General features: G+C 37.4%; 1 protein-coding gene across 6 annotated transcripts in view; it reads right to left on the reverse strand.

Moving 5' to 3' along the window:
- Positions 1–20,020, reverse strand: part of LOC131437871 (calbindin-32) — a 182,655-nt gene extending 162,635 nt beyond the window's left edge. For 2 of the 6 annotated variants that reach the window (XM_058607508.1, XM_058607504.1), the window contains exon 1: positions 19,808–20,020. The gene's annotated coding sequence lies outside the window, so the exon portion shown is untranslated. The other 4 variants (XM_058607505.1, XM_058607506.1, XM_058607509.1 and 1 more) reach the window with 4 other exon arrangements.
- Between the last annotated feature and the right edge of the window lie 3,556 nt (positions 20,021–23,576).

Consider the following 23,576-nt stretch of genomic DNA (forward strand, 5'->3'; position numbering starts at 1 on the left):
TCGAATATGATTCGAGAAAATGCAGGATGATATGCACGAGTTAGGCACCTTCCATCATCAGCCCCAACAAACTAAACGGCCAGGATAACTAAAATTCTCAAAGAATTAATTTCGAAAATTTGCACACAAAAAGGCGGGTGGGTAATGTCAGAGACATAACTGCATGTCGTGAATACGAAAAAAAACTGGCACGTTTCCTTCACACTTCCGAATATCAGTTAGTTGACCGATTGTGTGAATTGTGCAAACTTTCCCCTTCTTCACTACTAGAGTTTAAAACGATGCACCTACATTAAAGTACAGTTAGTTACATCAAACAGCTACTATTCTAAAACTGTATATTCTTATTCATACTTGAAACAATTCCTTTTAAATTTGCTAATATAGGCTGGGTACGAAAAATTGCTAATAATAATAATAATAATAATAATGTTAATAATTACAATAACTATAATAATAATAATCACAATAATTATAATAATAAATAATAATAATATTGATAAAATGGAAATAATACTGGACAAATGGTTAAATTTCATAAAGAATTTTGAAATAAAAATATCAATCATTCGAAATATTGATTATTCAGCTCAGATTCAATCTTCTCAACAAGATGAAAAATTATTGGAATGTATCAAGATCCTTAACTCCTGTATCCGTAATATTATCACTAGCACTTCATAATTAGTAATGAAAAATCTGGCACGAATTCAAAATATAGGAAAACCAACAAGGATAATAACAATAATATCATATGATTGTTATTATTATTTCATTATTATAACTTTTTGGAAAAACAAATAACATCAGAAGATTACAGATTAATCGGTATATGTGGCAACCCTGTTTCGCACGGCATATGTAATTGAATGTGTTAGTGACGGCGCAAACTTTTTTCAACTTCTGATGCTTTTGGTAGGAAATAGAGAAAATTCAATTAATTCCTAATGATGATCTGTGGTACTGAAAAGTGCCTTGAATTGTCACGAACAACAGAATCTGCATGGCTCTTGGCGTTTACAATCGGTAAACTCGTCCGAAATTTTACTAGGAATTCATTGTGATTTTCAATTGGATTCCAAAGATGAATCACCTCAATGTTATTGCAATACACGAATCCATTGGTAGTTAGATTATATAAATCCTTCCACAGATCACTGAGCTATGAGCTTTCAAAATACGAGAGAGGCAAACAAGCGTCATGTTTTTTCCTCTTTGATACTCATTGATACCAAACATTTCAGAAAAGTTTAATTTTGAATTGTTTGAGATTATGTCACACAACTGAAAATTTTATCATAAAATTGTAATCATATTTACTATGGGATGTAGCAAAAATCATGTTGATACGTTGGATACAACAAGAGATATTCAGTTCGTGCTCGCATCGCAAACGACACAGTCGAAAATTTCTTACGGTCGCGACGACAGAAACAAAGACAATACAGTGCAGTGAACAATAGAGTGTACGAAATGGGCAAATACGATTTAACAAAGCCTGAAACTTGGCCTGCAAGGCCAAATTCAATTTGTATTGATTTCAAGCGCTGCAAAGTTAGACCTGCAGCAACCGAAATTGAAATCTTGCTTAAGGAACGAATGCATCTAAACGTTAATGATGTAAGTGAGATTCAATTCAACAAGGCGTCGAACTGTGTGTACATTATGTTTAAACGTGAAAAAGATGCAATTGCATTTGCTTCGGTTAATAACGGGGTGCACAGTATTGATCATGACAATGTTAAATATAAAATCCCTGTGTACATGGTGGACAATGCCATAGAAGTACGCGTGCATGACCTTCCCCCGCAGACCAGCGAGGGGTATGTTCGGGAATGTATGTCGCAGTACGGTGAAGTTCTTTCCATCGAAAAGGAAGTATGGCGGAATTTTTTCACGGGTATCCGGAATGGCGTGCGAGTGGTACGTATGCAACTACGTAAAGCAATTCCATCTTACATCATTTGTGGTCAAGACGGGATACATCCGTGTTAAACGTTGATTACGTATGAAAATCAATTGGTTACATGTCAGTTTTGTGAACAACCTGCACACTACGGCAAACCTTGCACTGAAACTGCGAAAACAAACAAAACAAACAAAAACAAGGACAACCACCCAACAACGGAGACTAGTGAATGCAGTGCTCCTGTTTCAAAAGCACCTTCACCATCTAACCAACTATCAACTGCAATCAATGTACAAAGCGCATCTACAGCAACTGCAAATGAACCCAAGACTGCGATCAACAATGAAAACAAGGAAACGGAAACCACTCACAATTCCTACGATGTAGCAATGGATAATATGAGCAACGGACAAAATGACCCCCAATCTTCGCTAGAAGGAAATGGAAGCTCCTCTCCCCCTAGAAGAAGGGTGACAACGAGATCCAACAATAAAAAAATTATATTGTGTAACAAAAACATGGGTAAATCGGCCACGCAAAGCTATACGCAAATTGGCCTGAATAAAAATTGTTATAAATAAAAAAAACAAGAGATATTCACGATCAAAAACTTATCACTCTCTCAGGGGGTAAATTTTGAAAAGGCGCCCCATAATAAAGTAAGTCGTATTCACAACAAAATAAATTTATACGGAACAATGCAAGACTGCTATCTTAATATTCAAAACAAATATTGGCAGTTATTTTGAAACGAGTTGGGTACACATGGTAGTTTCTTGTCGTATTTAATCCTTAAACGCACAATTTCGTTTTAAAATAAAATACCGAAAACGCTTCAAAATATTATAAAAAATCGACCTTGAACTTTTAAGGGATAATTTTAAATATTCCAAAATAGTGGGTTGTTCCCCCAGTACGAAAAAATACTATGCAAAATTCTAATTGAAAGTGCTCAATGGGTAAAAAGTTATAGCCGTTTGAAGGTGGATGCAATTTGAATCCGTTTACCCTTTATGTGCTCAACTTGTGAATTAAATCATGATCTAATAAGATTTGTTTGAAATATATAAGCACTTCATGATACTGAATGCAGTTAGCTAATAATGATTTATAAAGTACAAACACAAATCGTGCCACTTTCAAACCACTCTGCAGCAGATCTGCATGCCGGCCGGCATTAAATTCAACCCATTCAATAGTATTTCATTTATCCAGATGCTTCGCGAAAACCCATGATTTCATCGATAGAAGCCGAATTTTAAACATTCTCTTCAAACAAACTCGATCATTCGTTACGTTCAAGACTAAATAACAGTTCGACGTCTTCGCCAATAAATCATACGCACATTTCCACAAAGACCGCAGCAAGTAAACAAATCGACACCCTTCACAGACACCTACCTCTTCCTCGACTATTGAAAGCGGACAGCCTTGGGAATAGAAAAATTAATTGTTTATGGCTGTGATTCTTGTAACTTTAGCAATGCGCATAGTCTGCTAATAATCATACTCACGCATGAGAAACAAAAAGTGTAGGTTGTTGTGATCGCCAGAAACTTGTTCGAGGAAAGTCGAATAGAAGAGCAATAACAAAACTGCTAACAATAACAGGCATTTCCTTTCCATTTCCAAGCAGCGTCATTTGTTTCTGCACTCCGGGAGGGCGATGTGTGGAAAACGGTAGCATTCGCTGTTGGAACGTTTGATGCCTAATACCAAAAGCTGTCGGATGTGATGCAATCGCTTGAGTGGAATAAGGGACTTTTCAACTGGCCGGCTTACTGTCCGAATCTACCATCACACTCTCCACAAATTGTGTCCATGCGGGAATCTATCGATTATTTTTCCTACGAACGAACGGAAACACAATCGAACCATTTGATGCAGCAGGAGAAAACTAATTGGCAGAAGAGATATATTTAGGGTATCGAATTTCAATGGCAAGCCGGAATGTTTGGGTTGATAGAGTGAACAATTTCTCTTCGTTTGATCAGTTTCATTTCTTGTTCAAAAGAAAAATTCAAAAACTTGTCTGCAAATGTTGACTCGTAAGTGAATTTCACGACGATGTTTATCATTTCTCATATCTGTACTCATTGCCAAAGGCTGAATATTTTTTTGTAGTTTACAATTCGATTCCAAGCATGTACGGCTTATGCTTGGAATAAAATTACTGATGGGATTATGTACATCCCTAGTACCTTATGTAAACGGCAGTTTTCGCCTTCCAAGAATAAATAAAACCTCCCTTCCCGTTTGACACAGAAACTTGATATTCTTGATTGCGACACAACTCGACGCAAAGCAACAATCATGAAAAATGGAAAACTGGTTGTAAATGTTTTACTATTGCTTCGTTCAAGAGTGACGCTAGGAAATCTACCGTATCCGAGATAAAAGTTTCTAATTGGGTTGCACATGTTCCAGTTGTTATTAGGCTGTGAACCATTTCGCGATTAATTTTAACTTTTAGTTGAAATCTGACACTTGAGCGGTTATTTTGTGTCGAGTAGTTAAATTTAACTAAAACTGCGGCTCATTTCAAAGTTTGACGGATGGAGAGTTTTTTGGGTTCATTTAGCACTGGAAATAATTTTAGCTAAAGAATTGATATTAGGATTTTCATTGTGAAATTTTTTTCAGTGTCGGAAAATAACCTGGAAAATAAATAAAATCAGTCAAAAATAACCATGTTTTCGAGCAGGATTTTTTTTTTTGACAACATCAAAATAACCGCTCGAGTGTCAGATTTCAACCAAAAGTTAAAATTAACCGCGAAATGGTTCACAGCCTTATGAATATAAGCTAACAGTATCTTCATATTGATTGAACGTAGTTGGCTTATACTGTGTCGCAACTTGTCTTTGTTCACCATACTTAATGCATAAATGTTGCTCCAAAGCATTCCGCTGTTGAAAAAATATCGTATTTTACTTCGGCGTAAGAAACAAGCACACACACACTAGATGAGCTCGCAGCACGGTTGTCCGAAAAGTGAGTAAAAAAATATACATTTACAAAAGCTGTTCCTACATCCGGTTCAGCTTATTTTTTTTTCACCACACGAGTTCTGAGCCGACTGGAATAGTGAGGTTGAATGTTATTTTTTTCTGTAGCCGAGTGGAACCTAACGAGAAAAATTCTGACATCTGAGAGTTTTTCCATTAAACAAAACCGGCATTACTGTCGGCCAGAAGTTTTTCTCGCTCTACACATATACCGCAGGTCATTGTGGTAGAATAGACAGCTGCTCGTTTCCTTGTCTTGTGTTCCTGACAGAACTGAAAGAATGTTTTAGATTGTTTTATCTCTCTCCATCTCTCTCCATCTCTCTCTCTCTCTCTCTCTCTTTTGGAGTTAGTTTATTTCAGCACTGATAATGTACATTACGAAAAGCGTGATTGAGAAGTATTTCTGTGGGATTTATCTTATACGTTTTTCTATGGTTTTGCAAAAAAAAAACAAATAAGTTCTCAGTGGAACGATTATCCTCTACAGCCGAAAGAAGGGAAAAAATTGTGCAGAGTTATTTGGAAAATCCATTGTGGTCTGCATCTAGGCTAGCTAAACAGCTGAGATTGCTCAGAAATACCGTATGGCGCGTTATCAAACAGTATAAGGAAACATTGACGACGATTCGGAAGCCTCAAGCCAATCGTCGGAGTGGAACTGTCGACTGGAAACTGGGCGGTAAGATTTTGAAGACGATTAAGAGGAAGCCTAATCTGTCGGACCGTGATTTGGCCAGAAAATTCGGTGCTACCCATAGTACCGTGAGGAGAACTCGACTCCGGGAAGAAATCAAGTCATATCGAGCTAGCAAACAGCCAAATCGGACCATAAAACAGAATAGTGTGGTCAAAATTCGTGCTCGGAAACTATATGACCAGGTGCTGACCAAGTTCGACGGGTGTCTTCTGATGGACGATGAAACCTATGCCAAGGCTGACTTCGGGCAAATCCCAGGTCAAAAATTCGGCTCGGGGAGATGTTCCAGTCAAATTTGAATTTGTTTTTGCCGACAAATTTGCAAGAAAATTTATGATTTGGTAGAGCATTTGCATTTCGTTACAAATAAGACAATGGCATCGGAACTATACCAAAAAGTGTGTCTCCAAAAACGAATTTTGCCGTTCATTCGATCCAACGACCATCCCGTAATGTTTTGGCCAGATTTGGCAAGCTGTCATCACAGCAAAGTCGTTCAAGAATGGTATGCAGAGAAAGAGGTCTGCCCCAGTTCCACCCTATTGAGAAATACTGGGCTATCATGAAGAGGAGACTCACGGCAAAGAGAAAGGTTGTCAAAGACATCAATCAGATGACGACCTGGTGGAATAAGATAGCTAAAACGATGGACGAAGAAGGTGTGCGCCGCCTAATGAGCCGTGTTACGGGAAAAATTCGAGAATTCCTTCGAAACCGTGACGAATAATTTTATCCGTATTTTTCTTGAAAGTATAAAGAAAACGCTACATTTGTATAAAAAAAGATCTTGAATTCAATAATAAATAGCTTACATACAGGCAATTGTCTTTGTACCAATTCTATCTGAAGCAATCTTTAATACAGCAGAAATTCTCCGAAATACTATAATTCAAAAAAGTTTAGAAAAGAGTTTTGAAGATTTCTGTTCTGCACACTACTACTACATCGATATACTACATTTGAATTCAATCTAGTGAAAATCTATTCAATCATATGTGAGAAAGTGAAGTGAACTCCATTTTATCACATTTGATTACTATTGTAGGTACTTCCGGAACTGAAAGGTGGAAATCGGCATAGTGCACCTACATTTTTTTTAACATTTCTCTATGGCGATTTGTATTTTGGAAAAAAAATGTACCGGTAATTGGACTAAAATTCAGCTAATCATTTTTGGTTACATATTCTCATAGTCTGCAAACTAAAGAAAACTAGCCAATATAGAGGTAGCATATGGAAAAAATATTCTTGAAATTGATATTTTTATACTAAGCACCCTACCTCCGAAACCCGTGGTTTGATCCGAATGCAAATTGGAATATTCTTATGGCATCTTAAGACCTTTCATTTGAATCTAAGTTTGTGAAAATCGGCTCAGCCATCTCCGAGAAAAGTGACAATATTTGTCACACACACACACATACACACAGCCATTTGCTCAGTTCGTCGAGCTGAGTCAAATGGTATATAACAAGTTAGCTTTCACAAAAGTTAGTTTTCGCAGTGGTTGTATAGCCTTTCGATATGAGACAGGCAATAAAATATTGCACTATTCAACTCTCAGATTCAAAATGTCAGAATTCTTCTTGAAAGGGCCTAATGTCAACTTGTGACAGATGTCAAAAAACACCAATTTTGTACATAACAGTTTGGATAATTCGGAAAGTAATCATGAAATCCAAAAACAATAGCGTAAATGCTACTTGGAAGACCTTTAATTTGCAACCAGTTTGGTCAAAATCGGTACTGAGAAACACACCTCTTATTTTTGCACACACACACATCCAGACACAAACAATCCAATGTCGAATGGGCAACGTAGGCTGTGAGTCACGCTTTTCTGAACTAACGGAAACAATCTGAATGAGTTTGTGTTAAAAATCAGTCCAAATTCGTGTCAAATACTATCCCAAAGAAAAATATATGTTTTGGTGAGACTGTTTGAATAACAAGAGAAAGACATTGTCACACCACTAGGTGGATTAAGAAGAGGTTTTTTACATCAGAAATACTCTATTACTTTTTCTGGCTGGTTGTCAAATGGCCACAAGTCCCTATCTCCTGTCTCCACATGTGTCTTATGATAACCGTCACCGGCTGGGTGCTACCGCCTTCTGCGATAGGGCGCGAGAGAGCAAAGGTACGATAACCCTACCGTAAACAGAATTAAATACTTGTCGCAAGTGTCAGTTATAACAGAGAAGCTACCCCAGGGGGTTGAGACAGACCTAACAATCCGCCCGAAAAATACTCGTTACGAATAATCTAGTAATCGGCGTCGACCTAGGCGACGAAATAAGAATAACGATTGGAGGCTCGGCACATGGAACTGTAAATCGTTTGGCTTCGAAAGGTGCGATCGAATACTGTCGTAAATTGATGTCGTAGCACTGCAGGTACTTTCTTGGACTGGGCAGAAGGTGTGGAGAAGCGGGCATCGAGCGGCTACCTTCTACCAGAGTGGTGATACATCTAATGTACTAGGAACTGGCTTCGTAGTGCTGAGCAAAATGCGTCAATGCGAGACGAGACCCGATGAAGAAATTTTTTTTACAGACGCCCTCGAACGAACGCCGAGACTCAATCTGAAGCAGCTACGTAGCGTAAGTACTGCCGCCGAGAAATACGCGCATCAACTGGAGCTAGAGCTACCAACGGAAGAGCTTGGTGCCGTGACTCTTGAAGATGGCTGGAGGAATATAAAGTGCCCCATAAGTAGTACTACTGCCACTGTACTAGGTACGAGGAAATGACTGGTTTGACGGCGAATGTTGGTCGAATGCAGCAAATGCGAGGATGTTGCAGCACCTCATGAGAGCGAACGAGGAACGATAAAAACAGGCGCGGAACAGACAGAACTCGGCTTTCCGGAAAAAGTAGCGCCACCAGGAAAATCGTGATCGCAAAGCTATACCACGTAAATGATACCCGGAAGTTCTATGAGAAAGTGAACCGCTCACGTAGAAAAATGTACAGAGACATCAATGGCAACCTTCTCACGACCGTATGTGAGGTGATCGACAAGTGGAAGCAGTACAATGATGACTATCTGAATGACAAAACACAAAATACAGAGAACGACATAGAGATAAATCTTGGTTCCCGGACAGCTGACGACAAATTCCCAGAACCCGTTCTGTCCAATTGCCAGGCGAGCTGTTCAAACATGGAGGAGAGGCACTGGCTAGACTGACTGCACTAGATGATTTTTCCAAGATTTAGGAGGAGGAGATTCTTCCGCAGGACGGTATGGAAGGAGTGGTATATCCCATCAACAAAATGGGTGATAAGCATGATTGTTGCAACTACCGCACAATCACATTTCTGAACGCCGCCTACAAGATTCTCTCTCAAATCCTATGCCGTCGTTTATCACCAATAGCTAAGGAATTCGTAAGGGCGTACCAAGTGGGATTTACTGCAGCCCAAGCTACTACAGATCCCATATTCGCGATAAGACAAGTGCTCCAGAAGTGCCGTAAAAACAACTTAAAGACTGTACCAGAAAGTATGGACGCAACCAAAAACCGCTGCCATTTAGCAATGGTTCAGAATCAATTTTTATGGCTGCGTCTTGTTGTTTAAACTCTTCTCTAACCACTTGTGCAGTAGTTTATTCGTTTTCATTAGTTTGTTTCGAAATACGTGGAATTTCAGCAGAACAACGTCGAAAAATTGTGTACAAATGGTGCACTGAACGCGGACTGTCACTGAGAAAGATAGCAAAAATGGAAGGAGTAAGTGAAAAACCGTGCGAAATGCAATCAGGAAGTTCGGTGAGGATAACACCTTTGAAGATAAACCGAAAATGGGTCGAAAAAAAGGTCCTGCTAACTCTCAGTTGGATAAACGTATACTGAAGGCGTTCGAGCAGAAGAAGGAGGTTTCAGTTCGGGATGTTTCCAAAAAAGTGGGCACTTCGAAGTCAAATGTTCTTCGTGCTAAATAACGTTTGAATCTTCGAACCTATAAAAAGCAGAAACAACCAAAACGTAGTCCGAAATAAGAAGCATCGATCAGGCCGAGGGTTCGAAAGCTGTACAATACGATTCTTGCTAGAAATTTGAACCGCATAATCATGGACGACAAAACCTACGTGAAACGCGATTACAAATCCCTGCCGAGACCACAATATTATACGGTGCGAGAAGGGCAAGTGTTAAACCAGTCCGAGACATCGATTGAAGTCGAAAAATTTTGTAAGAAAGCTATGGTCTGGCAAGTAATTTGTAGCTGCGGTAAGATTTCGAAACCCTTCATCACCTTAATGAACAGCGAAATATGCATCAAGGAATGTTTACAAAAATGACTTCTACCCATGATTCGAAGCCACAAGGATCCTGTTGTTTTCTGGCCGGATCTTGCTTCTTGCCACTACTCGAAATCAACGGTAGAATGGTATACTACCAAAAATGTCACTTTCGTCCCAAAAGACATGAATCCACCAAATTGCCCACAACTTCGACCAATTGAGGAATTTTGGGCATTAACGAAGGCACATCTTAGCAAACATGTCTCGGCAGCCGAAACCATTCAACAGTTCGAAAAAGATTGGACAAAAGTGTCAAAACTTGACGCCAAGAAGTCTGTCCGGAATTTAATGAGGAACGTTCGTCAGAAGGTGCGCCAGCTAGTTTACAATGGCTAAGTAGCAAATGTTGAGAATAATATTCTGTTGTTGTAGTCTAATATTATCAGTATATATATATATATATATATATATATATATATATATATATATATATATATATATATATATATATATATATATATATATATATATATATATATATATATATATATATATATATATATATATATATATATATATATAATTTGAATATCTAACACTTCTGAATTATTTACAGCGAAATCAAAAAGCGCCCATACTTTCTGGGACAGTCTTTACCCACGCATCACCTATTCATTGACATCAAAGCGGCATACGACACAATCGATCGAGAACTACCATGGCAGATCATGCACGAGTACAGTTTTCTGGATAAACTGACGCGATTGGTCGAAGCAACAATTGATAGAATGATGTGCTTCGTCCGAGTATCTGGAACGCTCTCTAGTCCCTTCGAATCTCGGAGAGAGCTACGGCAAGGTGATGGACTCTATTTTATCTTGTTCAATATTGCTTTCGAAGGTGTGATTCGAAGAGCGAGGATCAACACGAGTGGCACGATCTTCCGAAAGTCCGTTCATCTTTTTGTCTTCGCTATCGGTATTGTCATTGTGACACGTAATCTTGAGAAGATGATGGAAACATACATCGGACACAGGAAATCGTGCGGAATTTAGACCCTTCGATCGAGAAAAGTACGCCACCGCACGAAATTGGCCATCTACAAACACTCATTAGACCGGTTGTTCTCTATGTCCACGAGACCTGGACTATGTTGGCAGAGGACCAACGCGCCCTTAGTGTTTTCGAAAGAAAATGCGAATGCGTTCAAAACTTATGACAGAAAAAAGAAAACACAGGCTTCAAAAGTTTTCCTCTTTGATACTTGTTTATACCAAACATTTGAGAAAACTTAAATTCTGAGTTATATTTGGGTATGTCATACAACTAAAAATTTTATAATAAATTAATAATCATATAATCACTCACCCGGAGGGTAAATTTTGAAATGGCACCCCATAGTCTAATAAGACGTATCCACGTCAAAATAAGAACGAAACCACAGATCCGAAACATATGAACAATTTTCAAGAGTTTTAAATAACCTCACGCTATTGAATTAGCTCCTCACTTCTGGTCAAAATGAGATAACCAGTTGGTTTTGTCTGAATGAAGGAATGAAGTGAAATTCCTAACATCAATAAAAAAAGAGCACATGTATCTCTATGCTGACCACAAACGATACTGCCTTTTATATCATTCAACCTTTTAATATCAGATCATCGAACAGAAAACATTCCTCTCCACTGTTTGTATGTGATGTAGAAGAAAACCAAAACACTTTATAGTTGCTAGAAAACCCAAAATGGAAAATTCTACCTAGACCGATAAAAATGGCAAAATAACTCAAACCACGAAAAAAGGATTGAAGCCATGAAGTGCTTCGTTTGTTCGAAACATTTTCTCTGCCGAACTCGCATAAATTCCGTTCCTAGACAGAAAGAAAGTAGAATTCACGATCTTAGGAATATGCGAAAGTTAAATCTTATTCTTAACTAGTAAGAACACACATTTTTAAGATCCAAGAAATCCAGATCAAGAATAATTTCGATACAACCATTGATACTGGCTCTCTACAGTATCTAAAAATGATCATCAATTAAATCTAATTCAGTTACTCTCTCTTCCTCACTATCCATCAGCAAATAGGAAACCGAGTTTCTACCCAATATGCTAAATTAATCAATTCTACCTTCTACTGTGCCTTCCTTCAAATGTTCACTCGATGCTGGCTACTATTTTTGTTGTCTTTAATGTTTACCTCGACCTTGTCCTTACCGGCAGTGTCACAGCCGATGCCGTTTGGCTGTTTTCCGTTAACGATTTTCCGATACCTTCGCCGCTGGTAATCGCTGCCAATACCTACGGAAGTATCTGTTTTTTTCTCGCCTCTGTGTGTGTGTGTTTGTGTTTTCGTAGACCACTCGTTAGAGAACGAAACCGAAACTATTTATACGAAAGCGATAAACTGTCGACTTATTTCCTCTATCTTTAGCTTCGTGAACGATTCGAAATTTGTGTATCACACGCACGTTTGCATACGACCGTGCCGCAGGACAACATTAACAACAAACATACACAGACGCTTACCGTTCAGAGCTTTTGCGGAGCTTTCTGAGGGTTGGACTTCGATGGGTTACTGCTGGGCAATAAAACACGAAAAACACATGAATGGAAAGAAAAAGCAAAGGAAAAAGATGTTTGTTATCAGTGTCAAGCTACACACAATGAACAAGTTGTTGTTTGTCTGTTTAACATGTTTATCCTTGAAGCCTAGCCCAAAACTGGTTTTTGTAAAATTATGTTCGCAACACACGAAAGGAAACTTGTTAGACTTTTCAATAGTTGAAGCGTGCGAAAAACAAGTCTTCGACTGCCTTATTGAGTCTGATTGAATGACTGCTTCCGTTGAATGGAAATTTGAAAAGGAAATGTCAATTCATTGAGATGATGATGTTTGCTTCATCAAGATTTATTTAGCGGAACAGAGAAAACTAATTTCGCATTTTACCAAAACGACTGTTTCCGGACGTAACATACCAGATATCCAAAGTCAATTTATCTTTTCATATGACCTCTCTGTTGTGAGAGTTTAACATTATCATGGAAAAAACGAATGGTATTACTAAGCCACGCTCTGGGATCTCTCAGGAACATTGTCTACAGGCCCGTACCCAGGATTTCATTTGGGGGGTGGGGAGGGGTGGGGCAAAGATTACAAAATAATGTTACTGCTTATGTACCTAATTCTCGGTGTGGCTTTTACGGCTGTTTTTAACATACACTTTAAACTTTGCCACTGGAACTGATATTGTATTACATTTCATTATGTTTACTGTCTTGTTATTTCTGTAACATACATATGTCTGAGACATTCTAAATAATCATATGTTTTTGATTTCGGGAGGGGACAGGGACTGATTGTCTAACACACTTCAATCGAAGTTATGTAAACAATTAAAGCTTTAGAACATTAGAAAAAGTTCGTTTCATGTTTCACGTTGAAACTCGTTGGGAACATTAAAAACGGCATAATGGTATTGCAAACTTAATGCAATGTCAAGGCTTCGGCCATGGTAACAAAAACTGTCATATGGACATACGGTGTTTGAATTGTGGTAATTCGCATTCGAAAAATGTCTGTCCAATGAATGAAATCACTGATAAATTTTCTTGTTCTAACTGAGATGGAAATAATAAATCCAGCTATTTGAAATGTCCTGTCTAGAAAAAATTTAAACGCTCGTTCGCTTAGACAATAACAAGTCAATTCAACCATATTAAATTCACAGAATATACCTGAAAATCAACAAAACGATTCAAATGCACGCCTAAGTTTTCACTTCGACTGTAAATAAACAAAAAACAAATTCGATTTTCCTGTTTTCCGTCTTCTAATGAAAACAATTTATTAACAGGTAAATCTGTCCCGTCTTCTTCATCTTGCGTCAGTTACACTAGCGCGCTAGCTTACCTGTTGCATGTTCAGCGGAATTGTAGACAAAATAACCGATATGGAAAAAAATTTTTAATCAACTCTCTGCTGGTTACTTCACAGTTCATAATCCCAGTAATCCAACTTGTTTCGTGAGAAACCGCTCTACAATAGATCTGGTTATAACAGATCCAAGGGACATTTGTTGTAACATGATTTTAGAAAAATTCATCGACACACAAATAGATAACATGAATCATTACATAAACAGCTAGGAATCTGTCAGTTCCCAAAGCTCACATTAAATTAAATTCTCTTATTATCGATGACAATCTTCAACTCCTCATTCGTTTGAGGAATATTCATCGACGACAATGACAACGTTCTCGTGATCCTACTGTGAAAACCAAAGTTAAGGATTTACAAGAAGAAAGTAAATATAGGTTTACCCTTTTGCGAAACAAAAATTTCGCAAAAGAAATTGTGCAAATTAAACCATATTCTAAACTTTTCTGAAAGCTTTCTAAGGTACTTAAGAATCTCAGAACCACAGAAACAAATTCCTGCTCTCAAAGAAGGAAATCAAATACTTCTTACAAACGGTGAAAAAGCTTAAAACTTTGATCAGCAGTTCGAGAGTGTTCACAACTTTAATATGATTGTCCTATTGAAAATTAAGTTTCACTGAAATATGGTCATATTTCAACTCAATTATTGTTACAAGATGGCATTACTGAGACGAATTTTAATGACATTAAGTCAATGATTAGGAAACATGGAGGCAACATCATGGAATTTTCAATATTCTTATTAACATCGTCCTGATGTTGTCTTGAGACTCTTGGTTAAATTTTCAATAAGCGTTTTTCATCAGCTTTCTTAGCATTCTTAGCCTAAGAGATGGAAAAACACTGAAGTAATTTCGATCCTCATATCCAAATAAAAACCAGCAGAAACATCAAGTTATCGACCAATTAGTTTACTTTCTTCTATAAGTAAACATTTTTGAAAATATATCGTGTTGAGAATGAATTTTATATACTATGTTTATTTGCATGTAATTTTGGCGGCTTAGTGTTTCGACAAAATTACATGCAAATAAACATAGTATATAAAAAGACAGCCAAGCGTTGCTACTCGAACTATTTGCGCAATGTGCAGAGGAGGCTAAAGTCCGATCCAAAATCATGTTGGAAACATGTTAACGAGCTAAGAAAGGAATCAGACCTACCCTCGACCGTGTTTACGAACAACAAACTGGTTCCTGCACGCAAGAGATAAGCGATATGTTTAGGAAAAAAATTTCCAGCGTTTTTTCTAGAGAGACCTTAAGCCCGTACCAAATCTCTCAGGCGGCTCTTAATGTTCCCATATCGAGCCAGTCTTTGAATTTAATCAATTTCGACATCGACGCTGTACTAACGGCAATCGTAAAACTTAAACCTTCACACTCTGCTGGACCCGACGGTATCCCGGCAGTTGTCTTGAAGAGATGTTCAAGTGCAATAGTAACTCCCTTATGCCAACTGTTTCAACTATCACTCACGACCGGAGTCTTTCCCGTTATGTGGAAATCTTCCTACATGTTTCCAGTTCACAAAAAAGGAGACAAAAGAACATTGACAATTATCGTAGAATTACTGCCATAAGCGCCATATCTTAATTGTTCTAATTAGTAGTTTTTAAGCCAATTTTCGACCACTGTGAACAAAAATATCAAAAATGTCTGATCTCCAGTTTCCTATTTCTCTGATCAAAATGAATCAAAACTATTCAACTGATTAAACTCTCCAAGTTAGCAAAACAATAATCAAGTTTTCAAATTGAATGGCTTGAAATTGGCATGGTCTGATAAAGCCAAATACTTAGGTTTAATGTATGACAAAAAAAACTCAATTGCTGAATCAAACGATGTCTTAATAGTTATAACCAAATCATGTATATAATAGGGCTGAAAAATCACCACTTGTGACTGCACACCCAACTTAAATCTTAACAAAATGAATTTAACTTATATCGCAATAAATAATACAATAAAAGTAAATTTCTTCTTAATTTAAATGTTTTTGTTAATTTGTTGTTTTCAAAATATTTATTCTACGTTAACGGTCAACGTTTCGAAGGTTTACTTCTTCATCTTCAGGGCAACTATAAATTCACATACAATTTCGCATTTTTCGCAATTTTTTTTCACAAGTTACAACAAACAAAAAAAAATGCTCACAACTACTACAAATATTTTTCGTCGAGTAGGTTGAAACATTGAAAATAGCAGAGACGGAATCGGCTAATCTGCACTAAAAGCACAAACAATATATACGAACACAATTTTTCATATTATTTCGATTTAACGCACATCGACTCAAATTGAGCATTGAAATATTGTAGGTTTTATGGCAGACAGTAGAGCAAAAATTATAGTAAGACAGATGAGAAGCAATTAACTGTTTTAATGCTTTGTTCAGTGTTTGTATAACCAACTAGGAATCTCTCCGGGAGGAATACGAATTGTCTTATCTGAGTAGGTCTCGAATTATCCGAATGGCCAATACTACATTCTTTTTCGGCTCAGACGTATTGGTTGTCTTAGATGTTTTTAGTAGAAATTTTTGGGAGATCAGGACAATACAAGCAAAACAATTTCCTTGGCACTGTTAGCATGAGACAATCCGAGAGTCGCTAAACTAAAGCGATAGTTGAACATAGCACCTCAGTTAGGAACTAACTGGCTGTCAATTAAAATAACTCCATATTCCTCTTCCGGTAACCGGCTGCCTAGAGATTGAGACCTATTGAGACCGGTTGCCTTGAAATTTATCCTAGTCTTAAGTGCTGTTAACAAATGACCTTGGTATTTCAGAGCTAAAGCAGTGTGACTTATTAAATATATTGTTAAATAAAAAACTAAAAGGATCAGCCCCATGGGGTTGTTCGAGCCATTGATGTGGAACAAGGCAACCAAAATTTCTAATGATCGACATTTTCAATTGATCGTCACACTTTTGAATCCACAAAAGCACGAGGGTCTGCTTAGATTGATCTTTATTAGGAACCAACAACGAACACGTGAACCCAGAATATAGACTCTACATATTTGTCGTGATTTGTATTTGTTTTGTAGCCGACGAAATTACACCAATAGCCCAAATGTACGCAATTATATGTTTGTACATGCTTGCGATACGGATATCGATATTTAAGCTTCTCTTCGCCAAGCTTGCGTTCAAGTTTCGTATGTAAGTAGTTATTTTTATAGCGTTTCTCTACCATTACTACCATTCTGTGATTTCGGTTGAAGCGATAAACTTTTTCTCATTATCAATCGAGTTCATCTTATATAAATTAGTAATTAATCTTATGCACTCAAAATTTACCCTGGGGTAGTTGTCAATTACTCAGGTGAAACGACATAACATGGAATTTCATCCGATCTTGCATGACACAAGATCAAAGCATACCAATTAAAGCTTCAAATCGTTTTATGGCACTTTTAGTCTTGCTGTCTAGCAACAACCTACCTCTAGCATGCTACGGTTAGGACTGAAACGTTAGCTATAATTTCGCTTCTATTTATAGATTCGCGTGCTTCCAACAGTTTCGCTTTTGCATCGATTCACCAATCAGAGCGATGCTTTCCCTTTGATATATCGCTTACTCCTTCAAAACCGTCGACTATGGCAGGGAAATCCGGTATACCGGAGATTTTTTGCAGACAAAATAGGACAATGATATACAATTAAAAATACATGGCTATGAACATTCAAATCAATACGTAGAAATATTTCCAATCAAATGGTGACATGATATTAATAATTGATACAAAATTGACTGAGCTGTAATTGTTCAAAACCTGACCACATTTCTACTTGTATTTTTCTTGAGTTTCTAGTTTGCACCCCTATATAGAAAACAAAAATGTGTTCCACATTAAAAAAAACTGGTTTTCGATCAATCACAGGAAACTCACGAGCGGTCAAAGCAAAGCCAAGCTTATCGAAATACCAATCAAACAAGCCATAGATTGTAAGGAACCGTCAACTAGTCTCGGAGATATCGATAGTTTGTGTAGTCGATTTTTCCATCATATCTCAATAGTTGGGGTTTTGAACGAAGCACGACGAAATGACACTTGCAATCAAATTAGACACAATTAGCAATACAATCGTTTCTGAGTGATTAAAAGATTTCAGTACTCTTCAGCATATTATATTGGCTCGTTTTTAGCACGGTTCCATCTATGCAACATATTTGGTCGAATGTGATGTGTTCAACCATATATTGGAAATTCCGCATTATCTTTGAAATCAAAGTGGTAACCCTTATATTTTTATAATTAAATCGATTGAAACTGTCTTCAACTACAAGCACAGAAAAAAACGAAATTTATGCAGAAAAACATGTAGATTCAATAAATATAGAAAATATGTATGCGTGTATGTGTGTAGTTACTGAAGAGATCGAGATCTTAGAGGTGACTGAATCTATTTTGATCAAACTAGTCGTTGCACTAAGTAGTTTGAACTCCTCTGCACTGATGAGTCAAAGACGAAACGTAAAAATAATAAAAACGGTTATGTGCCCTAGCACAAAATTTGGCTAACCCCTAAATGAACAAACCTGCATCGGCCAGAAATAGTCGAAAGCACGTTTTTGTTCGGCACGTCAGAAAAGACATTGCACTCCGTTGCAAAACGAAGTGTTCTGTAAGTAGCAGAAACTTTACGTCTGATTAGCGGTTCAAATTGAACTGCCGAGTTTAGCACTAAGCAGTTCAATTCGAACTGCTCTGCACTGATAAGCCAAAGACGAAACGTAAAAATAATAATATTGAAGTGTTCTACATTCATTCAGTCGTGTTTTTCTGATATTCACGTGAACGCTAAAAACTATAAATTTCACAAGAGCAATATTTCTATTACATTTTGAGTTAATGACATTTCAAGTTGATTTGAGAAAAATCCTTCAGACTTATTTGCGAAAAATAGCAAAACTAATCCGAAGATATAGTTGGAATGTTGCTAGAAATTACCGTGAAGATCTATGTTAAACAATTTACTTAAAGCTACTTTATCATTCATACTCTTCTTGCACTTAGAAGAAATTATTATTTATTGGTGATATTTACAACGATTTTAACACCTTTTAATCCTCAAATCACAGTCGAACAAGGTCAACTAAATTATTTTTTAATCAATGGCGTGTCTGGGAGGGGGGCGGAGGGGGCATTCGCTCCGGGCGCAACGTTTTTTAGGGGGGCGCAAACCAATCCTAGGGACCTTCTTTTTTCGTCCAAGTCATCTTTACGAAGTTCAGCTTTTTTTTGGTCACTAAACCAACGATGGGGGCGGCTCATCTTATTTTGCTCCGGGCGCCAAATATTCTCTGTACGCCATTGTTGTTAATCACCAACACTCTTGTCATTATTTGTCTCTCATTTTCATTTACATTTAACTTCATATAATTTTCCATGATTCCATGATTTGTGGCATAGTTTAAAATTTAGAAGAAGAAAATAATACACCAGTATTAAAACTTCCAATACAATCAATGTATGTACACAATGATGACCAAGTGTGGATTCTCATATGTTTTTGTTTTGCAATTTGTACCGAACAAAATTCCATAAAATCCCGATAATGCTATTTGAGTCCAACGTTTACTGCTGGGATCGTCCCGGCAAAAGACATAACACCTTTTCCCAGGTGCCTCCGTGCGAGAAGAACAAAATTGAAACCGAAGTGTAATTTTGTCCTTGTCCTGTTTCAAGCGAAAACGAACAAAACATAAAAATATGTTTTCCGCCTAACTCAACCACCCACTTTTCAACTGTTCGTTGCTCGATGCCAACCGTGTTCGTGTTGACAGTCACGATGATTCTATAAATGCATGCCTGGAAAAATACGATACAAATACAAAAAGTGCACTTGAAAAACTAATCACTTGTGGATGTTGCGCTTTGCTTCTGGAGATAATGAACTCTGATCGTTCGCGTGGCAGTGATTTCGAGTAGTTTTACATTTGAGATCAATCAATCAACGACTAGAATTTCACTTTTAAAACTCACTTTCTTCTGGATCCCGAATTTGAACTCCAACTGTGATTTGTTAAACTAGTGTAAACTTCCAAATTTCACCAGCACAGCACTACGCTTGCTAGTGGAACAGAACGACTGTTTTCACCACCCTTCACTACACCAACTGTGATAATGCCGTGAGCTTTCGCAAGGCAATGAATTTTCCTTCTTTACCGTACAGAGTCAGAGCTCGTTATGAGTGGATTCGGCTGCCGTCGTTGACTAAAATACTTCCGTTCGTGTGGGATTCGGTATCCAAATACGAACACCATCCCGATACAGATTCGCTGATGTGCAGGACGCTAAAGCTTTCGAGAGGAGAACTATATTGAGTGAAAGAGAAAGTAGCATTTTCTCCTGTGCGGCAAATTATTTCATTCATAAAACACCCGCTTACCGGTATAGCCAAGGCATAGTAGGCAAGTGTCCTTTGCGAACGAAGGAGTCGCTCTGAAATAATTACGATTTCAACCGGTCGTCGGAAGGAAAGAAAACACTAGGTTTAGAGTGCCTATAACCAGAGTGACGACATCTCCTTCGTAATGTTGGCAACAGTTCAGAACATTTTATTCCAAATGTTGGCAGTTTCGTTAGTTTTACAACTTTACAACAAGTTTGGCAGGCCGTTTGTTTATTCGGAACTTTCAATTATAGACACTCTAGTTTTCAATTGTTTCTAGTGCTCCTCAACGTCTTTACCTGGAAATAAGCATAAGGTATCTCGGTTGACTTTTCAAAACGCAGGAGTAAGGAGCAAGACTCTGCAAGTGTATAACTAATGTCAACAATGTGTGCGTAAAAATTAATTCCGGCGCTTCTTTTTCTGATTTTAATCAATAAATCTTCCATATGGTTGAAAAAATAAACCAATCAGTTCATTCTGCTTAAAATTGCAGTTCAAGAAAAGCGAAAATCTTAGTCTAAAACTCTTCCGTTTTCCTTAAAATTGCTCGAGAAAAATTATTTCAGTTTCAGCTTACTTCCACTAACACATTTGATTAGCAACAAACACTTTCCTATATAGATTTTCTCTAGCAGGAATTATTGCGTTATAAAGATTAGGTAAAATAGGAACCTTTAATTTAACACGCGAAAGACAATGGATATGGAATGTTGTAAAACTATTTATTTCTCCGGAAAACTGCTTTTGTAGAAGAAAATATTTAGTTTTGTTTATTTTGTGTAGCGCAATCTAATCCAAATGCATTGAAGCAGCGTTGCTATTTTTTTTATTAGAGAAATAAAATCTACATTCAGTTCGCTCTCACATATCATCCAAGTCAGTCGATAAAACAAAACCGCTTACATCGGGACGAAAGAAACCAAGTACAGTATTGTGTAGTGAACAATAGAACGACCTCGAAAATGAGTGAACCAAACGAACAAAAGCTACCGCCGGTACAAAATAATACAATTATTGTTGACTTTAGGCAGGGCAAAATTCAACCTTCGATACGATAACTTGAAGGTTTGCTTAAGAAGCAAATGCATCTTGACATTAAACGTGTGCATTTACTTCAATGCAATAAGACAAATAATGTTGTTCACATCCAGTTTTACAAAGAGTTGGATGCAATTCAATTCGCAAAAGACAATAATAATGTGCACTACGTGGAGCACGAGACCTTTAAGTACAACATTCCAGTATATATGAAAGATAGTGCTATAGAAGTGCGTGTGCATGATCTTCCCTCAAGCGTCATCGATCCTTATAGTCTTAAAACTATGTCCCAATACGGAAAGATTCTCTCTATCGAAAAACAAAAGTGGAAGAACTTTTTCCCCTGTTTTCTAAATGGCGTACGTTTGTTACGCATACACTTGAAGAGGCCTATACCTTCTTATGTAACTTTCGGTCAGGATACAAGAATCCCGTGCAAATCACTTGTTACCTATAACAATCAGATGGCTACATGTCAATATTGCCAAAAAGCTGTTCATTACGGTAAGCCATGTGATAAACTGGACAAGGAGACAACCACACCAAAGGACAACGGTGCTTCCTTCACACCAACCCCAAGCAACCCTAGTACACCTGTGACAGTCACCAACTACAGTGAAGTATCCCCTTCAACGAAACCATCCAACGTAACCCCTATAGAACAAAGTACACCAGCTGCAGTTAACAGCTTACCATCCAACCAACCAGCAACTGAAAACAATATTCAACAAGGCGCATCTACAGCAACTAGCAACGAAATCAACAACAAACCCACGGCAATGGAGGACGAGACGAACCACGAACAAACTGCCCCTCAGTCCTCGCAGGAGGGAAATGGAAGCTCTTCTACTCCTAGAAAAAGGTTGACAACGAGATCCAATACAAACAAAATTTTTAGCAAAAACCTCAGTTCAATTGGCCACGTAAAGCTTGTACGCAAATAGGCCTGAATAAACATATCTTTTATAAAAAAAATCTACATTCATTAAATGTAGGCAATTTTCCACCAAATATTGGTGAAAAATTGATCATAACTGATATTTCATTAAAAAGTCAGGCTTAACACTCATTTGAGAATAAATTATTGTTAAAAAAAGATTGTTTGAAACTCAATCGTGCAAACCACTTTTATAAACTGATTGCACTGCATGTATGAATACATGGATCTATGACATACGTACCATATATAAAATATACGTAATATACAAATTACCAACACAAGTTAACTCGGTTTACTTTTGATCCATAAGAGCAAGTGACAGTTTCTCTTTATTCAATTTCTCTTCTTTTAACGACCAAACAGTTTTCACATTTATCACCAGCGTTGTCAGATTTTTCTCGCTTCGCCAGACACTCTAACTAACCAGATCTTTTGCCAGATTGTACCATTTTTACCAGATTTCGTCAGATCTCACCAGATCTGTACGCTAAAGACGATCACTTTTTTCCTCACAGAAAATGAATAACGTCACAATAATCAAAAGAGAAAATGAACAACTACGGCCTTTTAAAAATTCAACCGAGATATTTTTAAGTAGGTATGTACATGAAAAGTTGATTAATTTCGATTCCACTTATCTTTTCACGAAATATACAAATCTTTTTCTTTCATCCAATTTATGTTTTCAGCTCCATTAGCAATGACGACGTGGTGCTCTGCAAAATCGAAAAGAGACATCAGATGACAGGTTGACTGATCAGACTGTTAGAAATCTCGCAAACGAATTTGCTGATTTCGGTATATTTGCTGTTTACTGATAAGTTAAGCGTATTACTATAATGAATTTCGGAAAAGAGGCATTTAACTATGCCGTGGTCGAGAGTCGGTTTTAGGTTTGTATGTATATTTTCTGTGCCCATATTCTTTATTTCGCTAGAAACGAATTATTTCGATCGAATCGAAAACATTTGATGTAAAATTTTGCATTCGATCGAAATTCAGAATCGGGGTGATTATCTGAACTCTCACCTCAATTTTGGAATCACGCCAATGTTACAACAACCAATCAATCTTTTCTATTTTCGGAAGAAAACTATTCCAATCGGTCCTCCCCTGTAGACAGTTACGTTCAATTTCCTCGGTGTTGGATGAAGGACTATGTAATTTATGATGACAGATTCGACATTTACTACTTTGCTCGTCTAAATAGCGTCGTTGTCATTCAGTATCTCTATCATGTCAAGAAGCCAATCGATTGGAATCCACAATGTTATTTGTCAAGACTTGTAAACGGAACCCAACTAATCAAAAGTTCGGATAAAAGGAACTGATTTGGCTTAAGCAGCTCTCAAAGTTCATCAATAGCATTCTAAGCAGCC

The sequence above is a fragment of the Malaya genurostris genome, chromosome 3 (genome assembly GCF_030247185.1).
Source record: "Malaya genurostris strain Urasoe2022 chromosome 3, Malgen_1.1, whole genome shotgun sequence".
Taxonomy (NCBI): domain Eukaryota; kingdom Metazoa; phylum Arthropoda; class Insecta; order Diptera; family Culicidae; genus Malaya; species Malaya genurostris.